The sequence below is a fragment of the Callithrix jacchus genome, chromosome 17 (genome assembly GCF_049354715.1).
Source record: "Callithrix jacchus isolate 240 chromosome 17, calJac240_pri, whole genome shotgun sequence".
NCBI lineage: Eukaryota > Metazoa > Chordata > Mammalia > Primates > Cebidae > Callithrix > Callithrix jacchus.
Window position 1 is genome coordinate 69082336 of NC_133518.1, and position 27002 is coordinate 69109337.

The following is a 27002-nucleotide window of genomic DNA, read 5'->3' on the forward strand; positions in this document are numbered from 1 at the left end:
GCAGCATCTTGTTTAGCATCAGGGAGTGTGTAAATGTAAATGCAATCCATTTACATACAGGAAATGTCAATGCAACCCATTTACATACAGGAAATGTCAATGCAACCCATTTTACTCATTCTTGCAGTCACCTTTCAAACGCATGTACAAAAAGATCATCGTAAACAGAAGCCCACGTCTGTTTCACGCACACAGACACATACATACACACTCTCTCTTTCTCTCTCTCTCTCTCTCATAATTTGTTAGGGATACCATATTTTTCCTTTTAACAAACCATTCCTAAAAAGCAGCAATATAAACATGTCACTAATCTTAATTTCATGATTTAAGTCTATGTTTAAATGTTTCTCTCTATTACGGATACTGCTTTGTCCCTGAGAGCCCCTAATTAATTTTTCAGCCATTTTCTGCACAGAGAGTGATAGAGGACAGAAAGCGGCACACATGGTTTGTGTAAACCCATATTAAATGCTTTTAAACTTTTCAACCTTGTAGTTTAAGCACAGCCCAAAGAATGGGACTGAGCACGTTCAAGACTGTACATGCCGACCATTGCTTAAATGTTACAAGTCAATGTGAAAATCTATATCTGAGGAGAAACGTTACTGCCTACCCAAAATAGCCCTCCTCAGAAATAATTCTGGCAACTCAATCCAGATATTCAACCAATTTCTAGCACAAGCTTTGATTTAATCCCATTCTCTTTCTAATCGGTATGTTTCTCCTCCTTACGTATGTTCACTGAATTGTTGAAAGTTACAGAAACAATTTCTAAAGTACTTTCCAGCACTGCCCCTCACACAGTACTTTCTATTTTGAATCCATCTTAAATAGTCTGATAGTCTACAAAAAAAAATCTTCTAAATATATGTATTTCAAACATTTCTACTCTTACTGAGGGCTCTAAAATACTAACATTTATCATACCTTAGATGCCATCTCCTCCTCAAAGTTAAATATCCTGCTAAAATTCTATGGCTTCACAAACACTTCTGTTACTGGCAGACACGAATGGTGTCTAGGAAAGCACCAGATAAATGTCACAGGAAGATCCCCCAATTTGGGAAAGGGGGAATCTGCAGCAGAGGATCAATCTCTTGTCCTCTCACTGAAAGAGAAGCCATTCGGAGCTCCCCTGATGAATGCTAGTTCCATCCTCCACTTTCACATGAAAGGAAACATTTAACATGGTTTAGGGCCAAATGCTGCAGCCCTAGAATTGAGCTTTTAGATGGAAATGTGCTCTGCACCTGAAGGCACTTTCCTCTCCTCCCAAATTTTTCAGATCTTAAAAATAGAGTAAGAAAGAGGGCAATTATTCCAGGAATTCTAGTTATGTGAGTAGGCAGTGCTATTATTAAGCACACAGAAAAAGTTAAGGTTTTTTTAACCTCATTAGTAGGATTTCAAGCTTTTATTGCCCAGGGAATAGCAGCAGCTCTATACCCTACTCAGTCTGTTTTTCTCTCTCCCTCACCCCCTTCTGTGAGTGTGTCACACAGAGATGCACACGCGCACACACACACACGATAAAATAAAAAATGTCAACACCCACTCATAACCAGAATAGCAGTGAAATTTAAATTATCACTGTCTTCACACCAATGAATTAAAAAAATCCCCATAATTCACACAATTATCTAGGAGAAAATACCATAAAAATCTATACAGAATTGGGTCTAGATTATGCGTCATCTTTGATAGGTACATTTTATTTCTGTGGCCAGATGTGATAATATGCCTCTTTCTCCCATAGCATTTTCCCAGGTCAGAAAAGGCTCTCTGGAGATTCTGTAATAAGTCAAGGTGTGGTCTATCCGAGAATGCATATTCAGAATTTTCATAACTGGTGGAGTTTATAGTGGCTGTTAATGAAGTCCTTCAATTTGAAGAATCTTCCATGAAGAATATATCTAGAATATGACTGCTTTTTATCAACCCACTTTTACCACCTTAGTTCAAACCACCACCAAATGCTAGAGTTACTGCAGCAGTAACCACTTTCCTCCACCCTTGTCCCTCGTTCTCTGAGGTCTATTTCGACACAGTAGCTCCTATGTTCCCTTGAAAAAACAAGTCTGATTACATGACTCCTCTGCTTAAATCACTCAATGACTCATCTCATTAGACTAAAAGCTGATGTTCTAATAACCTCCAAGGCCCATTTCCCTACTATCTCATGGACCTCAGACCTCATCTCGTTACTGTCTTCTAAGCTCACACAGCTCTATCATCTGTGGTCTTTTCACCATTCTGATTCTTAAACATCAGCTTCTCAGGGAGGCCTTCCTTGACCACCACATGCAACGCTGCAACCACGACTGCACTAATTCCTCTGCTTTGACTCCAGAGCAGTGACTACCACGGGACATCCAATGTCCATGTAAATTAATATATATATTTTTTAATATGTCTCTCCAATAAAGGTTAAGCTCTGTGAGAGCATGAGTTTGTGTCTGTTGGTTTCGCTGTTATTTCCACAGCACCCAGAAAACGCCTGGCAGTTCGTAGGAGTTCGATGAACATTTTTTGATTATTAAATGAAGTTCTTCCTGGTTCCTTCAACCAACCAGTGATAATGTCTTCCTCCTCTGAGATGCCATTGCAGGTCGTCTGTATGCCTTTCTGAACTGATAGCACAGCAAGAAGACTGGACCTGACTAAGCAGGAAAAGCCTTTGGCTGGGGAAGCAATCGACATAGAACACAGTTAATGGGAAAGAGAAGAGACAGTGGAAGCTGAGAGAACCCCGTGAACAGTCAGTAAGGCAAACGTGGGTTTCTGTTCTCTGCATTAGTAAAGGATATCGCGGCTGAAAGACCCTTTCCTCTCCTCTCTATTCTTGTTACTGCAGCCACTCTTTCTGTGCTTATTTTCTTTGGTAGTCATGTGACTTCCAAAAGTCAGTCCATGGGCCACAGGCTCACTCCAAACACCACACTTCCAAATTAGAAAGCCAGTCAATTCCTAAAGACTGTAACTTCTGCATTTTTTACCAAGTCCTCCCCTGCATAGCTTCCAAAATTCTGTAGAGGCTCAACTTTTGCTTTGTTCAAGAGAGATCTATTACTGTCCCTTGATTAACAAACAATTCTTCAGCTTCACATACTATTACATTCTGAGAGACAGCTCTTCCTTTGGCACAGAATTAAATGAATTAATACAGATAAAGCCTTCAAGTGCCTGGTACCTGGTGGGAACTAAATAAAAGTTAGCTAATAGTACTAGGTAACAATAGTATTTATTAAATACCTAAATGCCACTGGGTACACTGGCTCACAACAGCAATCTCGGCACTTTGGGAGGTCGAGGAAGGCAGATCACTTGTGGCCAGGAGTTTGAGACCAGCCTGACCAACATGAGGAAACCCTGTCTCTACCAAAAAAATATAAAAACTAGCTGGGCATGGTGGCATGTGCCTATAGTCCCAGCTACTTCGGAGACTAAGGCACAAGAATCACTTGAATGTGGAGGTGGAGGTTGCAGTGAGCCAAGATCATACCACTGCACTCCAGCCTAGGCAAAAGAGTGAGACTGTCTCAAAAATAGTAATACATAAATGCACAAAGGAAACGTGCATGGAATGGTAAGCTGGGACAATAGAGGGAGGTATTCTCAGATTGATTGATTGACTGGGTAATAAACTCTAGACCAAGTGGCTGCTGAGTTATCCCCTCTGGAGGAGGAGGAAGAGAAGACCAGAGTGGTAGGAGGTTCCCTGTGAGAAGAGCAGAACTTCCTCCACAATGTTCAGACAACAAGATGGTAGCAGAGTAGTTCAGCCCATACTGGGTGGTAGGCAGCTGCCCAGACCTCCTTTCTTTCCACCTTTCACTGTGCTTACCTGTGTAGAGGTTTTATTTCTTATACCAGATTATAAACATACAGAAAAAAGCCATGTCTCATTTTACTGACCATTCCAGAAACAGTTCAGCAACTGGCTTTCGATGCCTCTCTGAGGACTGCCTGGTTGACTGTACCTTTACTTTGGAAGTCATCTCATCTAACCTATTCACACAATCCAATAATTCCCTCCACAACCTGCGGCCTAGACATGAGGAGAGCTGACTTCTAGTCCCGCTTGATCACTCCTAAATTCTCTGATCCTGAAATGATACAACCTCTCTGTGCCTGTTTCCTCATCTATAAAAACTGGAGCCCATCTGAGGAAAGTACTCTGCTAGCTTCTGAAAAATTTCTGGGAAAATTAATGAAGATTCAGAATCCTGGATTGCTGCCCAAAAGGATTCTACCTGGAGCCTAGGATCGAAAATGTCAGCAAGTACTCAACGTATACTCACACTGAAACACAATAACAGTGGGTGTGGGAATCACTATTCGGGTGACCTCTAAAGTCCTTCCAAAACTTCAGATCTTTAGTTGTCTTGCCCTTCTTTCATCTTTTAATAATTACGTGTTTATCTGAACAAATGCTCATCAATCACTGAAGTTCAGAGCTAAAAAATTACAAGATATATCTATGGTACTTACTGTGTCCCAGGCCCTGGTCTAAAAGTTTTACAGGTTTCACAAATGTAATTGTAATCAACTCTAGTTTTTCAGAAGAGAAAAATTGAGGCACAGAGAGGGTTTAATTGGGTTGAATTGCCTTGCCCAAGGTCACAGAACCAGTGAGTAGTGAAATTGAGGTAAATTTTTACTGAGTACTAAATATTTAGTGAGGTTCTACGAAGGATCAGTGAGATTCTGCTTTATGGGTGTCTACCATTGACAAGGCATCATTACGGAGTTAATAATGACAGCAAGATGAAATACTGTCCTCGGAGAATGGACAGCCTCACGGTGCTGAATAATGGCAATAGAAGATAATAGGTGTCAAGTAGTGCCACACGGAAGACACCAATAAAATGTTCTGAATGTAAACAATGTAGACATTTGAAATCAAGGGTTATGGTTATAGAAGTTGAGGTGTCGGGGAAGATTTTAGAATTAGACCTGCCTTCTCTTTGAACATCTGCAGTAATAAATGATAATATTAAAATCTCATGACTTCTCAAGTAACAACTCCATTGGCAGTTGCCCAGACCTCCCACCTAGTCGCGTTCTCAATGGTCACAAAACTTATCCCAAGAGTGACTCCAAATATGCATTTATGTCATGTCCACAGGCTTTTATAGTAAATGAGTAAAGTACGTGGAATTGTTCTTCCACAGGACTATAATCCAAACATGTGAAGACTTTTATCAACTCTTTATTTTGTCAGTAAAAACTGCTCTCATTTTTCCAGTGGTTTCTGATAGTCTGTGGTCCGTAGTCTGGACCAAGTTGCTTTTATCTTATAAAATGAGGCATCACACACAATTCCAGGTGTGATCTCACCAACTCTCAATATAGTGAACTCATTTTTCCCATCCTCTGGTCACCATGATTTCATTAATAAAGGTTTTCTTGACACCAGAGTGGATTCCAAAGCCTAAGCTTTAAATCCTGGCCCAAATTCCAACTGCTGCTGTGACCTTACTCATGTTATTTCACTTCGTGTGATCCCTATTTCGTATCTGGCAAATGGGGAAAATAGCTACGAGTCACTGAAAGGGTCAGATGTGGTCATGGGTACAGGGTACTAAACAAAGTGCCAGAGACAGTGTAAAGAACTCAATAAATGACAACTATGAATGAGGCTTAGTCTATATGAACTCTCTCGGCACTACATTACACTGTTGGCTCAGGTAGAAGTTATAATTAGCAGTCTTGGGGTTTTGTAAGAGAGTCTGCCAGTAAAAGCCAAGTTTCCCATCCAAGACTCTTTAATTGTTAAGAGTAAATTAGCAATAGAAAAAAATGTTTGCTTTCAAAGGACAGAAAATGAGAAACAATGAATCAAAAGCGAATCCACGCAGCTAGTTGTGGAGGCCAAGGAGCTCTTCAGAAAGTTAGTGCAGATGCTGGGGGACCAAAGGGAGGTAGGAGGGTCAGGACTTAGGGAATCCCATAGGCCAGTCCAAGACAGGCTGAGAAGCAAAGCTTGAGAAAAGAGCTGGGTAGTAGTAGTAATAGAAGCCTGCTGTGTATCAAGCACCCAGCCTAGTACCTGTGGATACAGAAGTAAACCAGAGTCTCTGTTCTCAAGTTAAGTCTGGAGAGAATATTTAGGAAGCCAGGGAAAAGGAAACATGCCAATGAGAGGGTAACTATAAACAAACTACAAGGTAGAAGACCATGGGAAATAAACAAGTATTAAGAAATAATACAAAGCAGTGGGGACAGAAGCTCTGAAGCTCCAGGTAATAGCAACAAATGTGGCCACTTAGTCTGGATCTAGCCCTGTGATTTGACAGAATCATAAAGAAAGCTTTGAGATTGAACCATTTCCACAGTGCAATCCGCAAACTTGAATTCAAAGGAGTAAACAGAAAACTATGCTTACAATTTTGTCAGCTAGAGATGGGTATCCAATTTTTTTTTTAAAGGAAGAGCAAGACAAGAGAATTTTAATCATTTCTTTAGTCTAATTTGGGGTTAAATTCTCCTTAGCCGAAATCCACAGTGAGTAGATACTTCTTATGCATACTTTCATGAAATATTTATAAAATATTTATTGAATTAAAAAAATATATATATATTTATTGAATTGCTACTACATGCAAGGTGTTAGGGCAGGCACTATAGAAAACTTCAAGTCTAAATAGACACACAGATGGTAACCCCAAAATCCAAACAGGGAAGTTAGACATGTTTATGAATACTTGAAATCCTATCCAAAAGGCATAAAGTATGTGAGGTCAGACAAAACACACACTGAAATTCCAGAGAAGAGTATTGCTTCTGAATGTGAGAAGCAGAAAGCCCTTCTGGAAGAGGTGGCATTTGAGACAGACCTCCATACAGTCATTCCGCTAGTACTTCTATTTAGTACCTGATATGTATAGAACTCTGTGAGGCATTCAAGGTTGAGCAATGAACTGGAAAAATTTAGTTGGGGTGGATAACGTGTAATAAAACAAACATAAATTATAGTAATACAGACTCTGATAAATGTTCTAAAGGAAAGACCTGAATGACTTGATAGAATAAGGACAAGGAGCTATTGTAGATATGATTAGGAAAAGGTGTTTTTGAACAGGAGATTCTGAATCAAGTAGTAAAAGAGAAGGAACCAGACACAAAATGATACGGAAAGAGAATGGTGCATGGAGAAGGAACAGAAAATGCAAACAATCAATAAGATGGCCTCTTTAAGATGTGGAAACAGACAAGTGGCCCAAGTGTGAGGGCAAGGGATAGGAAGGGTGAAACTGGATTTGGAAATAGGGACCGGGAGCAGATCAGGCAAGGTCATATTTTACTCTAAAATCAACAGGAAGCCACCTAAGCGTTTTAAACAGAGGAGTAACATGAACTGGCTTTCATTAATGGAAGATTACTCTGGATGCCATATAGAGAAGGAACTGTCCAAAGATAGAAGTGGAAATTGGGAGACTGCTTAGGTCGCTACTGTGGAAGTCTGGGCAGTGGGTAACGGGAACTTTGGTCTGGGTGATAGCAGAGGAGATGCAGATGCTGCACCTTGGGAGACATTTAAATGATAAAGCTTAAAGGACTTGCTTATAAATTGGATGGAGGAGTCAAAGAAAAAGTATCTAAAGTAATTCTCAGGTTTGAGGCCCAAACAATGAGCTGGATGGTGATTGATGGACCCACCTATGCTGATCTGGGGAATGCTGGGGCATAAGATCATCAACGTTTTGATCACTTCATAGGAATTGGTCATGACATAGAAACAAGTGTCATGCCATGGATATTCAGGACAGAAAAAGCAACGTGAACTGAGGCAGAAAAGTGTGTGTGCGCACGCGTGTGTGTGTCTAGGAACCAGTCTAAATGAGGGAAGGAACTTTTGAGAAGGGGGAAAGAGACCAACCTTGCAGGGACTTCAGTAGAAACTTAAGAATTCAGATGTTACTGAGTGAGCAATAGGAGGTCACTGAAAGCTGTTGATGGGATAAGAAAACTGTCTTAGAAAGATAAAGTGGGGACTGGTGTACGGTTTCCGTGGGAAACCAAGAACTGAAGGGAGAGAGAGATGATGGTGATAATCCAGGCCAGGGAGAGAGGACATGAACTAAATGGTAGACAGAATGGTAGGTTTATGTTTGCTTATACTCTCCCCTACAATACTGTTACTGAATTTGAGCCAGGAATGCTGTATCTTTGTAAAGAGCTCTACAATTGTTCATGGATAGACAGCTTTTCTATCCTCCAGTTAAGGCTATGTTCTAAAAATGATCATTGGATATAAGGCGACAGAATAAGATGGGAGAAAATCACTGTGCATCAGCTCCTTTCTCGCAGAGCACAGATGAACATGTAATATTTCTGGGACGTAACATGTTCCCATCACCCAGAGTTTTATGATATGAGATTACATTATGTTATAATCTCAGATACCAGTCAGATAATTCCAATGCTACTGAACCGCCAAGGCACCCCCATGAACCAAAGAGCCAGATTTATAAACACCATCCAGCTTCCGAGAGAATGTGCTGTCCTCAGAAGGGAGTCTCTGAAACAGCCAGAAAAAATAGCCGAAAGTGCTCTACCAGGAGTCAATAAATACATAGTACACCATAAACCCTACTTACTTTAATTTCAGTAATATTTTTTTTCACTGGGCACAGGCCAGTATTAGGTAACCTAATTTTTCAGGAGAGTAGATTTTTCAGAGACATTTACTCCTATTGGGCAAACATTACTTGATGTGGGGCATGTCTTGCTATCATACATCTTAGCTAGTCATATTGATAAGGCAGCTCTCTAAACCACCTCCACCCACCAACCTATTTCTACATCTTTTGAACTTTTATGATGGGTACAAATTAAGCTTGAAAAATCTTATGCAATTGGGCTCCATGAAAGAAACTGGACTTGGCATACCCATTCAGTAAACGTTATCACTGTCCTTCAGTCCCAGGATGGAGACTTCACTTCATCCTATGCTTTAATGTGGCTCAGCAGTAGCTACCGCACCACACAGTATTTTCCTCAGGAGCTGTACTGTCTCTTCCTTCTTCTCTTCATTACCCACTGCCACCAAAGTTTCTCTTGGGATTTGCTGCCTCTGACATCTTGGCCGTTTGTCATTTCTTATCCTTCATCCTTTTCTCATCAATATACATTGTTAAAATACCAGGTATCACTCATTGCTTTAATGGTAACTTCTGTGTTTTCTGCCATTTAAGGCTGAGTAAAGAGAAGTCCTGTTTTTTGTTTGCATATTTACCAAAGGGTATTTTTGGCCTAACTAGCATCTCCGCTAGAACCACCCTTCCTATAGAATAGGATCTTGGTAATACCGTCAGTTAAGTAAAGATCCTTTTCCAGGTATCTCCAAGTTCTAAGTTTTCCAGATCTGCAGAGTCAACCTTGGTTCCTGTCTTATTCGAGACCTAATTATTTCTAATTCTGTGACTTTTTTAAGATACTACCAGTAAACTCCCCCTTTGGGTGAGCAGGAGTCATTCTGTGCTCTGTGAAACTAGAGAGCCATAATGAATTCTGAGTAGCTTGGATTCTGTAGCCATTTCCAACTGATGAAAACTAAAACCAACTAGACACCCCTTGCTATGTATCCTCTCTCGATCTTCAGAATCTCTCGTCTATCTAGACTGTTTTCCAAAACTTGAAGGTCAACCAGTTACTGTCAGAAAATAAATAGGCTGTTTTTTTCTCTTTAACATTCTTCCCATGTAACTTCTGGATGCTTGAGTTCAGTTTGTAGAGTGCAGTCATAGCAAAAAGAGTCCAGGGCAGTGCTGTGAAAAGAAATATAATGCAAGCCACTGACACAAGCCACCTGAGTAATTCTATCTTCTCCAGTAGCTTTTCTAGTTGTAGTGTGGCATAACAGAAGCAAACACATAACTGCACTTATAATAATGTTAACATTTTTTTTTATCATACCAGGCTGGAGTGCAGTGATATGACCTCTGCTCACTGCAACCTCCACCTCCCAGGTTCAAGCAATCCTCCTGCCTCAGCCTCCCGAGTAGCTGGGACTACAGGCATGTGCCACCATGCCCCGCTAATTTTTTGTATTTTTAGTAGAGACAGGGTTTTACCATGTTGGCCAGGATGATCTCTCTCTCTTATTGATCCACCCACCTCGGACTCCCAAAGTGCTGGGATTATAGATGTGAGCCAATGTACCTGGCCAGTTAATATTTAATGGATAATTACAATGGACCAGGTACTGAGCTATATAATTCATATAGGTTATTTCATTTATTTCACAGCCTTATGATGATAGTATCTTTATTAACGATTTTATAGATAAGAAAACTGACGTTGGAGAGAGAATTGCCCAAATCATATAGCTAGTAAGTGGTGGAGCCAGAATTCAAAGCCAGGCAGCCTGATCCGAGATTTTGTGTTAATAATCATGTATTCTACTTTTTTCCACAAAAGGCAAGAAGATACTGCTTTCTGTGTCTTATAAACCACCCTAAACTATTTGGATACATTTTTGTACTCCTAAAGCAATAAGCAATTATCTTAGAAGTATATATTAAATTGCAATGTGTTACACTTTAATATATAGTTTTGAAACCAATTTGCTCAAGTGTTGACTTCAGGATTTTAAATGCATTCCATTTAACCAGCAATTTAAATGAAAATTTAAATAAATGCTATAAATGGGTGCCTCATTTGCATCATCTGTTGATTAACTCTGATATGGGGCTTATCTTAACCCATGGTTCTGCCTCCTCCTTAGGGCTTTGGTGAATCATTTTCTAGGTGAGCACAGGGCAATTACTCTCGGCTCTCTTGCGTCTCAATACACATGTTGTGACATTCACATGTGGCCACCTTCAGATACAGAAAACTGTACTTACCAGAATTCCTTTACAGAGTTTCTGAATGTGATTGGAAAACACATATTGAGCAGCTCATTGGAATGGTAGTAAAACCTTTCCAGGGGATATATTTAAATTAAAACAGATGGTCTAAACTGCCTTCTAGGGAGGGAGGACCCTGTTACCTGCTGAGTAGGGTTTGCAAATCTGGGGCCAGAGCAGAATTGCTTAGTGAAGTAGGGAAGGAGGATGTGGCTGAAACTTATATCCCTTTATGCCACACAGATTCAGCTTCACCTCTATGTAAAATTGGAGAAAATATAATTAAAAAAATGTAGCTTCCTGGGAGTCACTACAGTAACATAAACTACATTACAGATGGTACTGCTGGAATGGCAAATTCAGGTGTCCTGGGGGATGCCCACACATCTCACTGCTACTGTCATGTTGAGAAATGAAGTATTCACAGAACACTGCCTAAGAGATCATAGAGACACTGGCCTGGGTTATTCCTCAGCTGAAACTCACTGAGATGTGGGTTTGAAATCATCTAGGATATGTGCCAAGGATGTTTTTGGCCAATTATGTGTATGATTTAGGGATCTTAGAGCTTTAAAAGCACTTACATACAGATCAGTTAGCAAATGTCCTCATTTTGAATTCTAGAGAACCGAGGTTTGATGGCACAGAGATTGCTTGAAGCCTGTGTAAACCTTTCTAAAGATTCATCAGATCCACTAAGTGTTACCTACATTCCACCTCTCATAAACATCTAGAACCTATTTCATATAATCATAGCTAGCAATTATTTAGTGCTTACGCTATGCCATATTTTGTAGGTCCTTTTGCATAATGTGCTACTGTTTACAAACAACTCTTTGAAGATATACAATTAAACTCACTCTGGCTAAGTTAAGCAGAGAAAAATTTACTTGAGGGGTATATCAGCTATCTGTAGTTGGACCAAGAATTTAGTAGCTTAAAGCAGCATCAATGTAATGTCTTGGGGGTAATTCTGGTCTTGCCTAGGTCCTCTCACACAACTGTTTCCAACTTTTGTCCACTGGCTTAGAGCTGAGCTCAACCAGGAAGATTACGATGGCTGGGTCTTTTTCTCTGTGTAGGCTTTTATTATCTAAGAGATCAGACTGGTCTTCCTCACAAAGTAATAGCAAAGGCAAAAACCACAGCACCTTTTGAGATCTCAAATTATTTGTCACAAATATCACTTCTGCTGTCTAGTGGCCAAAGCAAGTCACAAAAGCAGCCAGACTCAAGGATAGAAGAAGAAGAAAGCCCACCTCTTGATGACGGAAGGCAGTGTCACGTTGCAAAATGGTATGCATACTAGGAAGGAAGGATTTTGAAACCAATTTTGCAATCTATTGTAGTCAGCCTCTGACCAAAATTATTCATATTCCTGCTATCCACATAATATGCTCATTCCCATACGAGGACCTCCCAAAACCTTATCTTATTATAGGATTAGGCTTGAAGTCTAGAATATCATGATATGTGTCTTGTCTACAGGAAGACAAGACAGGTCAGTTATGTTCTTGGTCCAGAGACCCCTAAACTAAAAACACAAGCTATCAGATGCCACACGCATCATACAATAGTGATACAGGCCAGGACAATTTCTGCAGACACTCTCGGGAAAGAGTAGGAGGCAGAGGGCAATCACTGGCTTATGGCAGTTCTGAAATCTCACTGGGCAAATACTTCAGATATTAAATAAGGTGTGATTATGCCCTCTGGGGTGGTTTCCTAATCTAGTGTTCTCCGTGGTCCTTGGCTCCACTCTCTGGTAGATGTGAAGCAGTGACCCAGCCTCTCTTTGAGGTCAAATGCTGTGATGGATAGATACAGACATGCCAGCATATTGCAGTTTATCCTCACTCTTTTCTCATCTAGATGCTTCGTTATTGATCCCACAGATGTCATTCACGCAAAAGAAAGTTTCTCCAGCCCATTTCACTATTATCCTTTGGCAATTGGACATGCCTGGATGCCCAAATTTTGCTACAAGCTTCACCTTGGCCGTTCTTGCCCGTTCTTCAGAAAGGCTAATTTGTGACTTAATCTCTAATTTCCAATTCTCCCTTATGAATGCTTTCTTCTTCAGTTCCTATCACAATTGTGTAAGGTCTAATGCCTATAATACATTCTATACTCCATAATGTTCTGTACATATATTACTGTATTTAATCTTCACAAAACCTGCTCAAGTTACATACTAACATCCCATTTTATAGATTAGGATACTAAAACTCAGAAGACAAGTAACTTGCCCAAGGCTACACAGCTAAAAAGTATCAGATCAAATTCGAATAGGTCTATCTGATTCTCAAGCCTATGATTGTTACCCCCCACCCATTCTCCATTTATGGAAAGAGACGGGATAAGGACAGTAATGTGTACTGATAAATTGATTTCTGAAGACAAGAACACTTGCCTATTTCTATGGTGTAAAGACCCCAATCATGGCTAATTTCATGGCCAATTTTAAGACTGGCTAGTAATATTTCTGAATATTTAACACTTGTAACGAACAAGTGTGAGGTGGTTTTGGCATACCTCTGCATGGGGAGCCAAGAAAACAAAAGTTCATCAATTAAAAATAATAATTACAAGAAACAGAGTAGAATGTTTCTTCAGGTGTCTCTTCCATGCACAGGCTATCTAATTTCCAAATGCTAGCATCTTTATATCTTTGCCTGTAGCCTATTTTGGTTAGAACTTGTCCACTCTCATGGCAAGCATGAAGCTCTGAAAAATGAATACTGATAGCTCAGCATCCTTCAACCAATAAGTGGTAGAAATTGATGTATTAATACCCAGCTTTCTTGTTCTTCATATGCGGTAACACTAATGTCGTTTTCATTAACACCCAGAGTTACCCAGCAGGATTAAGCTTTAGTTACCCATGGTGATAGATGCCTTACTTTATAATGCATCCTCTATTTGGCTGTCTCCCTGGAATCACTTATGTCAATGGATCAGAAAGACACTGTACTAGGCACTTATACTGCATGGTTTTGGTACTAAATATTCATAGCACCCTATAAGGCAAGTATCATACCCAGTTCTACAAATATGGAAATGGGGATCAGAGAGGTTAGTTAACTCTATGGAGATCATGTAGCTGATATAGTAAATAGCAGAGCTGATATTCAATCTATGATCGATTGTAACATCTCTTTCCACGAAACTATCCAGCCTTTCTTACCAGGAAGATTGGACTAACACACATGAAACAATAAAAGAACAATCAAATGCTAAGCTGACATAATGTATTGAACAATTTGGGGTAAAACTGTCATCAAACTCTGTCATCAAACTTATGTTCTGCAATTACTTTCTAAAATTCTCTTTTGTTGTGCCATCAACTTGAAAAATAAGGTCACTGACTAATATTAGGAAATCCAATTTTTCATAGATTTTCTTTCTCTATCACTGCATCATACAAATTATGCACTGAAATAAACTGAGTGTCATGGCAGAAAATATGATGAAAATGCATATGAAGGAAACATGTTGCTTGGGTATATTTTTTGGCCCACATAGCATCTGAAAAATCAGATATGTCATAAAATATCGACTAAGTCTCTATTGATTTTGTAAGTCAATACAAAGTATGGGAAGATCAAACAACACAGCATACAGAGTGCTGACTTGGGAATAGTCTTATCAGCTTACGGCATCAGCAAAGGGAGAATTTGGATTTGACTTTTGTCTGTTTAATAGGCAAAAACTGAAGTGTGGAAATTTAAGATGTGTGAACGCTGTAGCATTAACCATATAGATTTTATATTTAACAGTGGCTTGCTGTCATCAAGTAATTTAGATAGTTGCTCTATAATATTTAACATAAGGTCCTGAATACAGTAATTATTAGCACTATACCAAAAAATCTCAGATGCTGGTAGAAACACCATATAAATTCCAATTATGATTTGATCAGTATCTTACAGGTTTGATTTATTGCTTCGAATTGCCTGCCCTGATGATATACACAAAAGGAACTCTCTGGAATTGGGGCTGTGAGTTTTAGTCCTGACTCTGGCCCTAAATAGCTCTGTGGCTGCAAGTACTTCAACCTTTCTGTCTAAATGATACTCGGTTAAATAATGCTCTACAAAACACCTTGTCACTCGAACAATGATTCTATGGCTAAAGCCCATTTTTTAAAATTAAGTTCTTATTCATGTAATTAACAAAGATCACATTCTACCACTTCTAAAAGTGGTCCTTATGAGTGCTCTTCAGCACCATAAATTTCTAAAAATCATCCAGGACCTTCATGGCAGTAGCTCAGGGAAGGAAGTGATGGGGAGAATATTAGCAGGCAGTCTTTAGGCCCATGAAACCTACTTTAGGTATAGAAATGTAATTTTATGTCAAGTATCTCTCTAAATTATTTTGCTTAAAGATGGGAATGAATGCATGAATACGTTGGCTTAAAATTATGACCGATAGACATTTGACACCCATCTCTTTTCCTTCTTTACACAATGTAGCTCTTCTGAGCCCACTTATCACAGGACACTCCACTCAGAGGCCATGAGACACAGCTTTGCACATATTTACATTTGGCAACTGCTTTTCTCCAAAGACAGTGCCAGTGGCAATGGCACTACTTGGAGCAGTGAATTCCATTTGTTTTAAGGCTGTTGTGGTGCTGTTATTTTTATGACACTCGGATATGCAGAGAAAATATAGTATCTTTATTTTGCTCTTTAGTCTTGTCTTCCATATGAGCCCACATTGCTGAAAAAAGGTAACTATTTAGTCCAATCTGGTTAAAACATGGACAGATATAATAATTCTTTTAGACAATGTTCTGTTTAACTGTGTAAATGTGTTTGATATATCAGATTTCTACTAATACTTTCTTGATGACTTCTCAGTACGTGAGGAGAAAAGAATGTCTCATTCAACTTCAGGGTGGAGAAAGAGTGATGGAGTCCTTGGGTCAGTGCAGTGTGCACTGACTGGCACCTTTGTCCCTGGGCAACCTCCCTTGTCTACATCTTTACTGCATTTGCACCTGGCAGTCATATGGGACACACACTCATGGCCTCTTATCTCTCATGTTAGTCAGAGACTGGAGTTCTCTCTGGATGAGGTGGTCTCACTTTGGCTTTCGGTGATGGTATAGACATTTCTTGCCTTATGCCACATGCTTCCTTGGCTCTCCAAAAGAGCAAATTCATCCCATAGCTTTTGCCTTCATCCTCATCAGAGAAAGCCCATTGGGAGGACCAAGGGTACTCAATCTACCCTTCTCTGAGGACAAAAAGGCTTTTCTGAATCACCTCTACCCCTTAAAGAGATCAGTACAGGCACTCCCTCTCCATCCTACTTCAGTGAGCCACCACTTCAGCTTTGATAAGTCTGCAAGGTGACCTCCTCCAAGAGAAGCTGATAAAGGCCTCTATTGTTGCTTATCGTATTTCCATAAAACTACCATATAACCATCCACCGTCTCTCCACCCCTGCTTCCATCCCAAGTAATAAGAAATCAAGAACGTGCATTTCTGCACTGACCTCTCTTGCCTTAATCCTTTTTTCTCTTCTCATTGTCACCTCATGCCAGAAATGGAGATCTTTCAGTGACTTTGCCTGCATTAAATATAATTTTTTCATGACGGTAGCCTCACAGATAACCATTGAAGGTGTCAAAAGTATCTCTTCTGCACCAGGAGCAAAAATCCATAATTTGGTTCTTTAGGCCAAATTGGTTAAGTTAAAGGGAAAATAAAAGAATTTAGAAAGCCCATGGCAATAGCCGTAATGGTAAAACTTGTTTTGCTTTGAAGCTCCTGTTTTGACTGCCTGAATCTAAACAGTAACTGCCTTTCTCCTTGCATTCTACTTACAAAGATCAGAATCTTTCCCAGGCAGACGCTGCTGGCATAAAGGAAGAGGTATGTATTAAGGCAGCAGAAGAAAAGCACAGTAATTTTGTAAATGCATGCCTGAAAACAGTCCTCTGCAACTGTGGGTTCTACATCTGTGGATTCAATAAGTATTTTACAATATTAAATATTTTTAAAAACAATGACAGTACAATAAAAATACAATTTTTAAAAATATGTAACGACTATTTATATATAAATTACATTGTAATAAGTATTATAAGTAATCGAGAGATGGTTTAAGTATACAGGGGGATGTGCACAGGATATGTGCTGATATGGTTCGGCTGCATTCCCACCCAAATCTCATCTTGAACTGTAGTTCTCATCCTTATGTGTCATGGGAGGGACCTGGTGGGAATTAATTGAATCCTGGGGGCGGGATTTTCCTCTTCTGTTCTTGTGATAGTGAATAAATCTCCTGAGAGCTGATGGTTTTATAAAGTAGTTCCCCTGCCCATACACTTTTACTTGCTGCCATGTAAGATGTGCCCTTGCTCCTTCTTTGCCTCTGCCATGATTGTGAGGCCTCCCCAGCTGTGAGGAACTGTGGGTCCATTATACCTCTTTCCTTTCTAAGTTACCCAGTCTCAGGTATGTGCTTACAGCAGTGTGAGAATGGATTAATACACATGCAAATACTACGCCATTTTAGATAAAGGAATTGAGCATCTTGTGGATTTTGGTATCTACAGGAGGTCCTGGAACCAGTTCTCTGTGGATACAGAGGGATGACTGTACTCTAAGATTGTATGGAGGTGAGGATTAAATGACTGACTGTAAACTTGTTAAAAATGGAAGTGTACTCTCAAGTTGGTCAATTTTGTGGAATATAAATTAGATCTCAAGAAAGCTCTTAAAAAATTACATGCATGTAAAAAGTGAAACATATTTGGCCACTGTCTTGTAAGCTGTACTATGATGGAAAAAAGGAAAGAATAGGCATTGTCCTTTGCCCTAAGGGTTAGAGATCAATCACATTCCCAGTGCAGTTAAGTGGGTAGAAAGCTGTAATATTCCTTTCAACTGGGACTCACCTGCCAATTCTGTTTATACGTATATCTCTTGAGCAATAAAACATCAGTCTTTTCAAATCACGGGCATAAATTGTAATATGCACATATACATTTACATAATAGTTTCATGTACATACATTTTGTATGCAAGCTTCTTATCTGATAAAATCATATGACTAGAATATATACGTGGATGCAGGAAAATGCCAAAAATTAGAACAATGTGAAAATAAGATACTTAAACTTATAGTAGATCCTCTTAACATTTTTTTCAGAGGCAACCTAAATTACACTGTAATTCCAACCTTTTGCGGGCTAAGAAAACTAAAAGATAAAACCATGACCAAGCTTGTTAAATGTCATACACAAAAGCAGCAAGTGGTGATTAATGCTGCGACTGGCATTCAAGAGGAGGAAAATATCACTGACCTTCATGGGAGACCCTGATGAGAAAGATGGCAGCAGTATAAAGTTATAAAAACTCAAGATCAGCAATCTCAGATTGTTCAAGGAAGGGACCAACAACTGGACACATCTCTACTCTAGAAATATTACAATATGACCAGTACTATCCATAGCAATGTCAAATACCAGAAAAGGATAAACTTGTTGTGGTTTGAATGCTTGTCTCCAAAAACTCAGGTTGAAATTTAATGGTCATTTTAACAGCATTAAAAGGTGGGCCCTTTAAATACTATAAAATGTGATTAGGTCATGGGGGCTCCAGCCTCATGGGTAGGATTGAAGTTGTTGTAATAGCAAGAAGCTGTGGCCCCCTCTTGCACTCTCTTGCCTCTGTCTTCCATCATGCAATTATGCAGCAAGAAGGCTTGCCAGATGCTGACCCTTCAATCTTGGACTTCCCAGCTCCAGAACAGTAAGCCAGTAAAATTGTTATAAAGTACCCATTCCGTGGCATTCTGTTATAGCAGCACAAAATAGACTGAAACTATTTAGAAACTTACTTGCCTCCCTGTGTTACACACTTTCCTAACCTTAAGATAGTTTTATTTTTTAATTAGGTGTTTTTTGTTGTAAACATGAATAAAATTTACCTTCTTAGCCATTTTTAAGTGTACAGCTCAGTAGTGTTAAGTATAGTCACATTGTTTATTTGCACATATATGTTTCATATTGCAAAACAGATCTTCAAAACGTTTTCATCTTCCAAAACTGAAACTGTATACTCATTAAGTAATTCCACTTCCCCCCTCACAATCCACTGGAAATCACCAGAACCTGTTTTCTGTTTCTATGAATTTTACTACTTTAAATGCCTCACATAAATGCAGTTATATGGTATTTGTCTTTCTGCGACTGACTTCACTCAGCATAATGTCATGAAGGTTTATCAATGTAGCACGTGACAGAATTTCCTCCCTTTTTAAAGACCAAGTCGTATTTCATTGCATGTATACACTACATTTTGTTTATCCATTTATCCATGGTCGGATACTGGGGTAGCTTCCACCTCTTCACCATTGTGAATAGTGCTCCTATGAACATTGGTGTACAAATCTCTTCCACCCTGTTTTCAGTTTTTGAGGTAAATACTCAGAATTGCTGGAATAAGGCAGTTTTATTTTTTTCATATTTAATACTATCTTACATAGCAGTTACACCATTGTACAATGTCACCAACAGCATACAAGTGCTCTAGTTTGCCCACATACTCTCCAGCACGTGTTTTCAGGTGGTGGCATTTTTTATAGTAGCCATCTTAATGGGTGTAAGGTGATGGTGTGGTTTCCATTTGTATTTCTCTAAGGTTAGCAATAGCATCTTTGCATACATTTGTTGGTTATTTGTATATCATTGAAGAAATGTCTGTTCAAGTGCTTTGCCATTTTTAAGTTGAGTGGTAAGATTATTATTTTTTGAATTGTAGGAGTTCTTTATTCACAATATTACTGGATGTATTATTTGAAAATATTCTCTCAACCCATAGATTGCCTTTTCACTGTTGATTGTATCTTTTGATGCACAAAATGTTTTATGTTTGATGTAGTCTCATTTGTCTATTTTTGCTTTTGTTGCCTGTGCTTTGGTGTCATATTCAAGAAATAATTGCCAAATCCAATGTCATAAGGCTTTCCCTTTGTGTTTCCTTATAGAAGTTTTATATTTTTTGGTCTTGCACTATATCTTTAATCCATTTTGAGTTGATTTCTATATACAGTATAAGAAAAAGATTCAGCCTTCTCTTTTGGATGTGGATATTCAGTTTACCCAACACCATTTGTTGAAAATACTGTCCTTTCTTCATAGAGTGGTCTTCAAGCCTTTATCAAAGGTCATTTGACTGTATATGTGAGGGTTTATTTTTGGTTTCTCTAACCTATTCCATTTATCTATACATCTGTCTTTATGCTAGTACCACACTCTTGATTCCGGTAGCTTTGTAATGTTTTCAAATCAGAATGTGTGAGTCCTCCAAATGTTTTTCTTTTAAAATTTATTTTTGCTTTCAAATTCTTTGAAATGTCATGTGAATTTAAGGATAAATTATATGTCTGCATAACTAATGCCATTTGGATTTTGATATTGTGTTAAATCTGCATTGCTCTGGGTAGTATAAACATCTTAATAGTTTTCTAATCCATGAGCACAATATGTCTCCACTAAAGACCTAATATTCCATTGTATGGATATACTACATTTTGTTTATTCATTCTCTGCTGATGGACACTTGTGTAGCTTCCACCTCTTTATTTTAGCAATATTTTGTAGTTTTTAGTGTACAGGTCTTTAATCTCCATTTTGTTACTATTTTCATGCTATTGTGAATATTTAAAGTTTTTAAATAAAAATTTTAATTTGTCTTTTAACAATGTTAGCAGTGAGACAGCTGTAGAAAGACAACTGTTATCCTACTTGTCTCAGTCCTCCAACTCTATCATATTTGCTCATCCAACTCCAAATGCTTTCCTGTCTTAGTCTACAAAATTCTGCTATTCCAGTGCCAGTAAGGAACAGTAGAGATGCAGTCTATATTATCTTGAGGGTCTGAGGACAACATTGTAGTCTGTTTCGAACTTGAAGGGCCACAGCTGCAGTAGTCACAGAAGAGACAACATTGAGTATTTGAACCACATCTGGGGACTTGAGATGAAGCCCAACTGGGGAAGGAAAATGCCTTCCCTGAGACAATCCCATTGCATGAAAACTGATCTACTATTCAAAAATGAGCATCAGGCAAATACTCAAATTGGAGGTCTCTGTGACTCCCTTCTTGTGCAAGTCTGTAGCACCTGTTGAAGGGACAGGCCTTAAAGAGGTGGTGTCAAAAGAAGCAGAATCAGATTTAGTTCCCTACATCCATGAGAGAGAGAATCTGAGCACAGGTTCAAGAAGATATCAAACTGAACCACCATAATTTCATCAGTAGCCAAAAAACCCCAAAAAACTATCTCCTACACTTATTTTTCTATAATAATTTTTATCTGTGCTATTTCCATTCTGACCAGAAAGAATCTTTGAAACCACTCATTTTCAGTTACTCTATTAAGAGTGATAAAGTCAAAGGTGTCCCTTCCTCATTATACAGTGCATTTGTTATTTGGTTTGGATGATATATTTAAACTAAACCTTATTAAAAATCATACTCCCCACAGATTTTCATGCATATGTATACGTACAATTCAATGTGATAAATATTGAGGGGGGAAGGTAGAAAATACCATTAATGTGCCAGGTACTTAACATATATTCTCCATCAACTCTCACAAAACCCTAGGAGTAAGTGGTGTTTCTTACCCCCTTTATTGCATGGGGTAGTGAATTTGGTGGCTCATTGCTATTAGTCAGAACCTGAGCCTGAGTCCATATCAGAACAACACACTTTGTTCTTCCCTTTGCAACCCTGACAATCGCCTACTGTTTGTCTAATGCCAATTCAACCAAATACAAATTGGTCAAGATGATCATTTATAAGTCAGTATTTCCAGTCACTGATTTCCAGGAATTAGGATTTCTGGCATGTTCCTAAGCAAATTTCTAACTCCTCATTATGCCTTAAAACATTCTTAATCTTTTTCCAGAATTGCAGTGTTCCCTCATTTTTTACTTCTATATTTTTAATGAATTTCCAGCCAATTGTTTTATCTGTGATTTACAGATGTTAAAACAACTTCAGTATCCATCAATAGGACATTAATTAGAAAGCATTTTAGATTCTAACGTAAGAATTTTTTAAACAATAGAATGACATTCATGCCTTTATTAGATGATAACCAAGCCAGAGGGATAAAGCTAAAAAGCCTGGGCTAAAGTGAGAAAAGCATTTAAGCAAAACAAAAGCTCCATCCCCACCGAATTATGTTTTTTCTTTTTGACAGAAACAATACAAACTCATTACAAAAAATATGAGCAGTGGCTGAATCTAAGAAAAATTCCATTATCCACCCAATCATAGACAATTAGTTTGAATTCCTAGGTGTAAATATTTTCAATTCCAATTTCACATGTATAAATGGATGATTATTTTTCAACAAAACAAGCTTTTACTATATAAACTATGTTGCAATCTATATTGAAATAATTCAGCATTTACATTTTTATTTTAAATTTAATGTATTTTTAAATAAATTTTATATATTTACACTTTCTAGAGCTGCGGTCTCACTATGCTACCCAGGCTGGTTTTTGAACTCCTGATATCAAATGATCCTTCTGCTTTGTCTTCCATAAGCACTGGGATTATAGGCGTGAGCCACTGTGCCCAGCCTACATTTTTAAACTAATATTTATTTCTAAGCATTTAATGAATATAAGTATTTTATTATTCATGGAGAAAATAATTGCCAGAAAATTAATAAAGAGAACAAAAACGGACTAGAAATAAATACAAAAAATTCTAAATATATTTTAAAAAGGCTTAAAATGTAAGTTTTCAAAACTGCCCCATAATGCCTCACAATGAAAATTACTAATATTTGAACTAATTGGTAAATGAGAACATCAATTTTACCAATCATTACAATGGTTAACGAAGCTAATACAAGAACTGAAGAGTTGAATGTGAAAAGCTCAATAAAACACTTGATTGCCTAATAAGCCTCATAGAGAAAATGACTTCATACTTTTTTCTTTTAAGCATTAGATGTTAAGTGTTAGATTAAGGAGTGCAATTTAGTCAAGAGGACTAGATATGTCCAAAAGAAGGAGCAATGTGGAGACATTTCTGCACACCGAAAGACAAGGTGCTGACTTCTCACCACTAGTTTACAGTATCCAGGGTTTCTGCAGAAGCGAGCAAGACCCTCCCACAGGGGTAACTGTGCAGTTTTGCATTATAAAGAACAAACAGACAAGAACAACAAATCTGGGCTGGTGAGAAGAGGACAGAGCAAGAGCAAGTGATGGGAGCGGGGTGGGATAGTGATATCTGAGAAAGGGGCTTCATTGAAGGAGGGGACTCTGACCTAAGCAGTGCGGTTGGAGCCTGTTGAAGAATGCAAACTTCTCAGCATGGGGGTTAGCTTCATGCTAATAATTCATGTTGTAACTCTGCTCACCACAACTGTGTTATCCAGAGAGGACTAGACAATTCTGACAGCTTTGGAGCATCCAGCCTGAATGGAGCCTCTGGGTCCCAATCTATATTGCTGTGTGCAGCACATTCACAGCCTAGAGCTCATAGCAGTCAGCATAAGATAGAGAGTGGACAAAACCAGGGACAATGGAGTTAATACGGTCCATTGGAGCTTTAGTCTCAAACATACTCTGCCACTTCTTTCTATTTAATGATAATCACAATAGCTAATACAGAGAGAGCATGTGCAGAATGAGCTAGTGCTAAGTGTTTACAGTTATCATTTCACATCATCCTCACCATTCTGCAAGGCAAATTGTTACTAGTTACAGATAAGGAAGCTGGACCTCAGAATTGGGCAGCATGCCCAAGGGCATAGTTCAGTGCCCACAGTGCCTAGACTTCAGTAACTGTTAGAGCCTGGACTCCAATGTGGTGTGTCACCTCACCTCATTAGACCTGTTAATGAATAGAGTCCTTAGCATATGCAGTCAAGGACTGAGGAGGAGGATATGCTAGGGTGGTACGAACTGCAGTTAAAAAGAAGGGGCTATGGTTTGAATGTCCCCTCCAAAACACATGTTGAGACTGTGAATTCCCAATGTGGCAGTACTGAGAGATGGGGTCATTAAGAGGTCATTGGATTGTGAAGTTTCTGGATCTTTGAGAAAGCATTTATAGACTATTGAGTTAATGAATTAACAAAGTTTACTCATTCATACCTCTATTCCCAAATGTTAATTTGTTTTAAACTATCATTTCATTTTCATACTGTTATAAAGAAATACACAAGGCTGGGTAATCTATAAAGAAAAAGTTTTAATGGACTCAGTTTCACATGGCTGGGGAGGCCTCACAATCATGGCAGAAGGCAAAGGAAGAGCAAAGGCATGTTTTACATGGTGGTAGGCAAGAGAGGGTGTGCAGTGGGACTGCCCTTTGTAAAGCCACTGGTTCCCTCCCATGACGTGTGGATTATGGGAACTACAATTCAAGATGAGATTTGGGTGGGGACACAGCCAAACCATATCAAAAGCCATCTTTACAAAGTTTCTTGTTTCTGGAGCTGCCTTTGCAGACAAATGATACTCAACAGTGGCCACCTTGCAAACACCTCAAGCACAAGCGCAAAACGGGAAACACAAAGGACGTATTCATGAACTGCCAAAAAAATGTATACATAAAGGAAAAGCCAAGGGCAGAAATGAGACCAAAAGTTAGTACAACTGACAGCAAAGCTATGTATTTAACATGGCAACATGCTGAGAAATTAATATTCTTAGTCACCGGATTCCAGTTAACTTTTTTTCCTACTTCGAGTTTCTTTTTAAATCTCGCAACTCTTTTAAGTCAATTATGCTATTTTGGAATGCTGAGAGGTTGGAAACTACTTAAATATTCAAGAAGAGAGGAGGGCAGATTTAGAAAATTAGCTGAGAAGATAACCTTAAGTGCCTAGTGACAGGTGGTACAGTACAAATGAGCTATACTATACATAGTTTATATTTCTTGTACTGGTTCCTCCTTGTAAAAGCAATACACATAAGGATCAGAAAATATAATCAATAGAACTTAAGGAATATCCACAATGCCATCTACCTAGAGACAATGCCTGTTAATTCTTTGTTATCTAGCCCCTAGATCCTCTTGCAGTATGTAGAATACATGGAATGCATTCCCATCGTATTCTATACTGTACCATAATTTAGCCATCTAGCTATTAAATACTTAGATGTTTCAAATAATGCCCCTTTGTTTGATGTGTAATCAGTTACTAATTTTTACTATTACAAGCAATTTCAAGGAGGCAAAAATAAGAATTTAAGATTTAAGTGCAAAGATGAAAAGGACTCTAAATCATTCATGCGTGAGTTTATTGAATGAACATATGTTAAACATATTTACCTACTATGTGCCAGGCACTTTGCTAGATGCTGGGGATGCGGTAAATAGATGTGTTTCATACTCTCAGAGACATCAGGGAAGAAACAAATTTAAATAGTGATGAGACGAGCAATACAGGCTTTACCAAATACATTAGAAAAACCAGTGAACAGAGATAAAAATTCTTGAAACATCTGTGGTGGTAATTCCATTATGGCAGTGACCAAATTGCTTTCTGAAAATCACCTCCCTACAAATCACCTGGACTCTTCATTCTTGTCTTCTAATATGTAAATTACTCATTATTTCCCTAAAACTGAAATCCCAAATCACAAAGACTCAGCAGCAAACCAAATGTAGAGTGGGGTCATCATGCAGCTGGTGGATGTTCTTCATCAATAGGTGTGTGTGAGATTGTGCTTGCGAGAATTATGGAGTTGAGTGACCATCACCCTGGGCTCTTTCTGTAAAATCACATTGTGCTAACACATTCCAATAACCTCATTCACTTTCACATACAATTTTCTGAACATAAGTATTTATAACCTACCTGCCATGCCTTATCCCTACCTTACTCATGAACAAAACTGAGGCTCACAGAGAGGAAGTCATGTATCCAGGGACACAGTCTGAACAGCCTGTCAACTAGAGTATTTACTTTGCTGCCTTCTTCCTTCCTGCCTGCCATTACCAACAAGAGAATAGCTATGGCTCAGGGTGAGTCTGCCTGCTCCCAGGGTACTGCCTTATAAAATGGATTCATGTGTCATCTGAAAGGAACAGAATCAGTAAACCTACCCCAAGAGAAAGGATGTTAGAGAGTTCATCCCATGGGAGGCTGCCCCTTTCCCACAGAGCCATTCTGCTTTGATTCTTAGCAACCACAGGGCAGAGCACATACACACGCTCCTGAGAGAGGCAGCAACCTGCCCCCTCAGGACTGTCACATTCAGCCCTACCATGCAAACCTCCCAGCACTGACAGCTTGTCTTCCCATCCTTCCCACCCCAAAAAGGAAAGAATGCTACTGTAATTTCAAGGAACTCAAAGCGACACACATATCAGGATCTTCTCCAGCATTATTCCTGTGTCCCAGCAAAGGCAGGTGAAGGACTCTGCTCCAGATCACCTGCCCATATTCTGTAACAAAGGCCAGGGCCAGGGATTAGGTGTTAGGAGTGTAAGGTTGTGTGTGTTCTAGAGTTTAAGCCTGGGTTGAATGCTCAGAGCTGATATTTACCCTCTCAAAGCCTCAGTTTCCTTAAAAATTGATAATAAATAGTACCCCCACTGACTTGTTAATAAGGGTTAAATAAGATATTTGTAGCTCAGCATAGCAATAGCAGGGACCATGCATCCAGTGATGCATTTTGCCGGTTGTGTTTCATTTAAATGATAAAAAGTAAAAAGTGAAAAAGTCACAGAGAAAAAGAGGAAAGATATAGAGGGGCGAAAAGCACAGGAATTTTGGTCCCAAAGGTCATGATTTCAATTTTATTACAACATACCAGTCTTACAGCATGTAAAAGTCAGCATTTCAACAAGAAATTTCTGACCACCTATAAAAACTAGAATTTTACTTAAGCATGTTTTAACAAGAGTTAAAGCTATTCAGGAAGAATGGAAAGTTGTGATATTATTTCAAATGGTAGAGAAAAAACATTATTTGAGTCTGAAGAATCCTCCATTTTTAATATAATGAAAATTTGAATATCATGTAACTAATTACTCAAACCTCTCTTGCATGTACTATGGCAAGATGATAAACAATATCAAAGCCTAAAGAGAAGAATAAGAATTCTTTATCTGCAACAGGAATCCCTGTGGTATT

General features: G+C 38.7%; 1 protein-coding gene across 6 annotated transcripts in view; it reads right to left on the minus strand.

Moving 5' to 3' along the window:
• GADL1 (glutamate decarboxylase like 1) overlaps positions 1–27002 on the minus strand; it is a 287535-nt gene that overhangs the window by 126314 nt on the left and 134219 nt on the right. Inside the window, exon 1 of one of the 6 annotated variants that reach the window (XM_078354484.1) lies at positions 931–1533. The exons of the other annotated variants lie outside the window; for them this stretch is intronic. The gene's annotated coding sequence lies outside the window, so the exon portion shown is untranslated. Of the gene's footprint in view, positions 1–930; positions 1534–27002 lie in introns of those variants that run through there. 6 annotated transcript variants of the gene reach the window in all.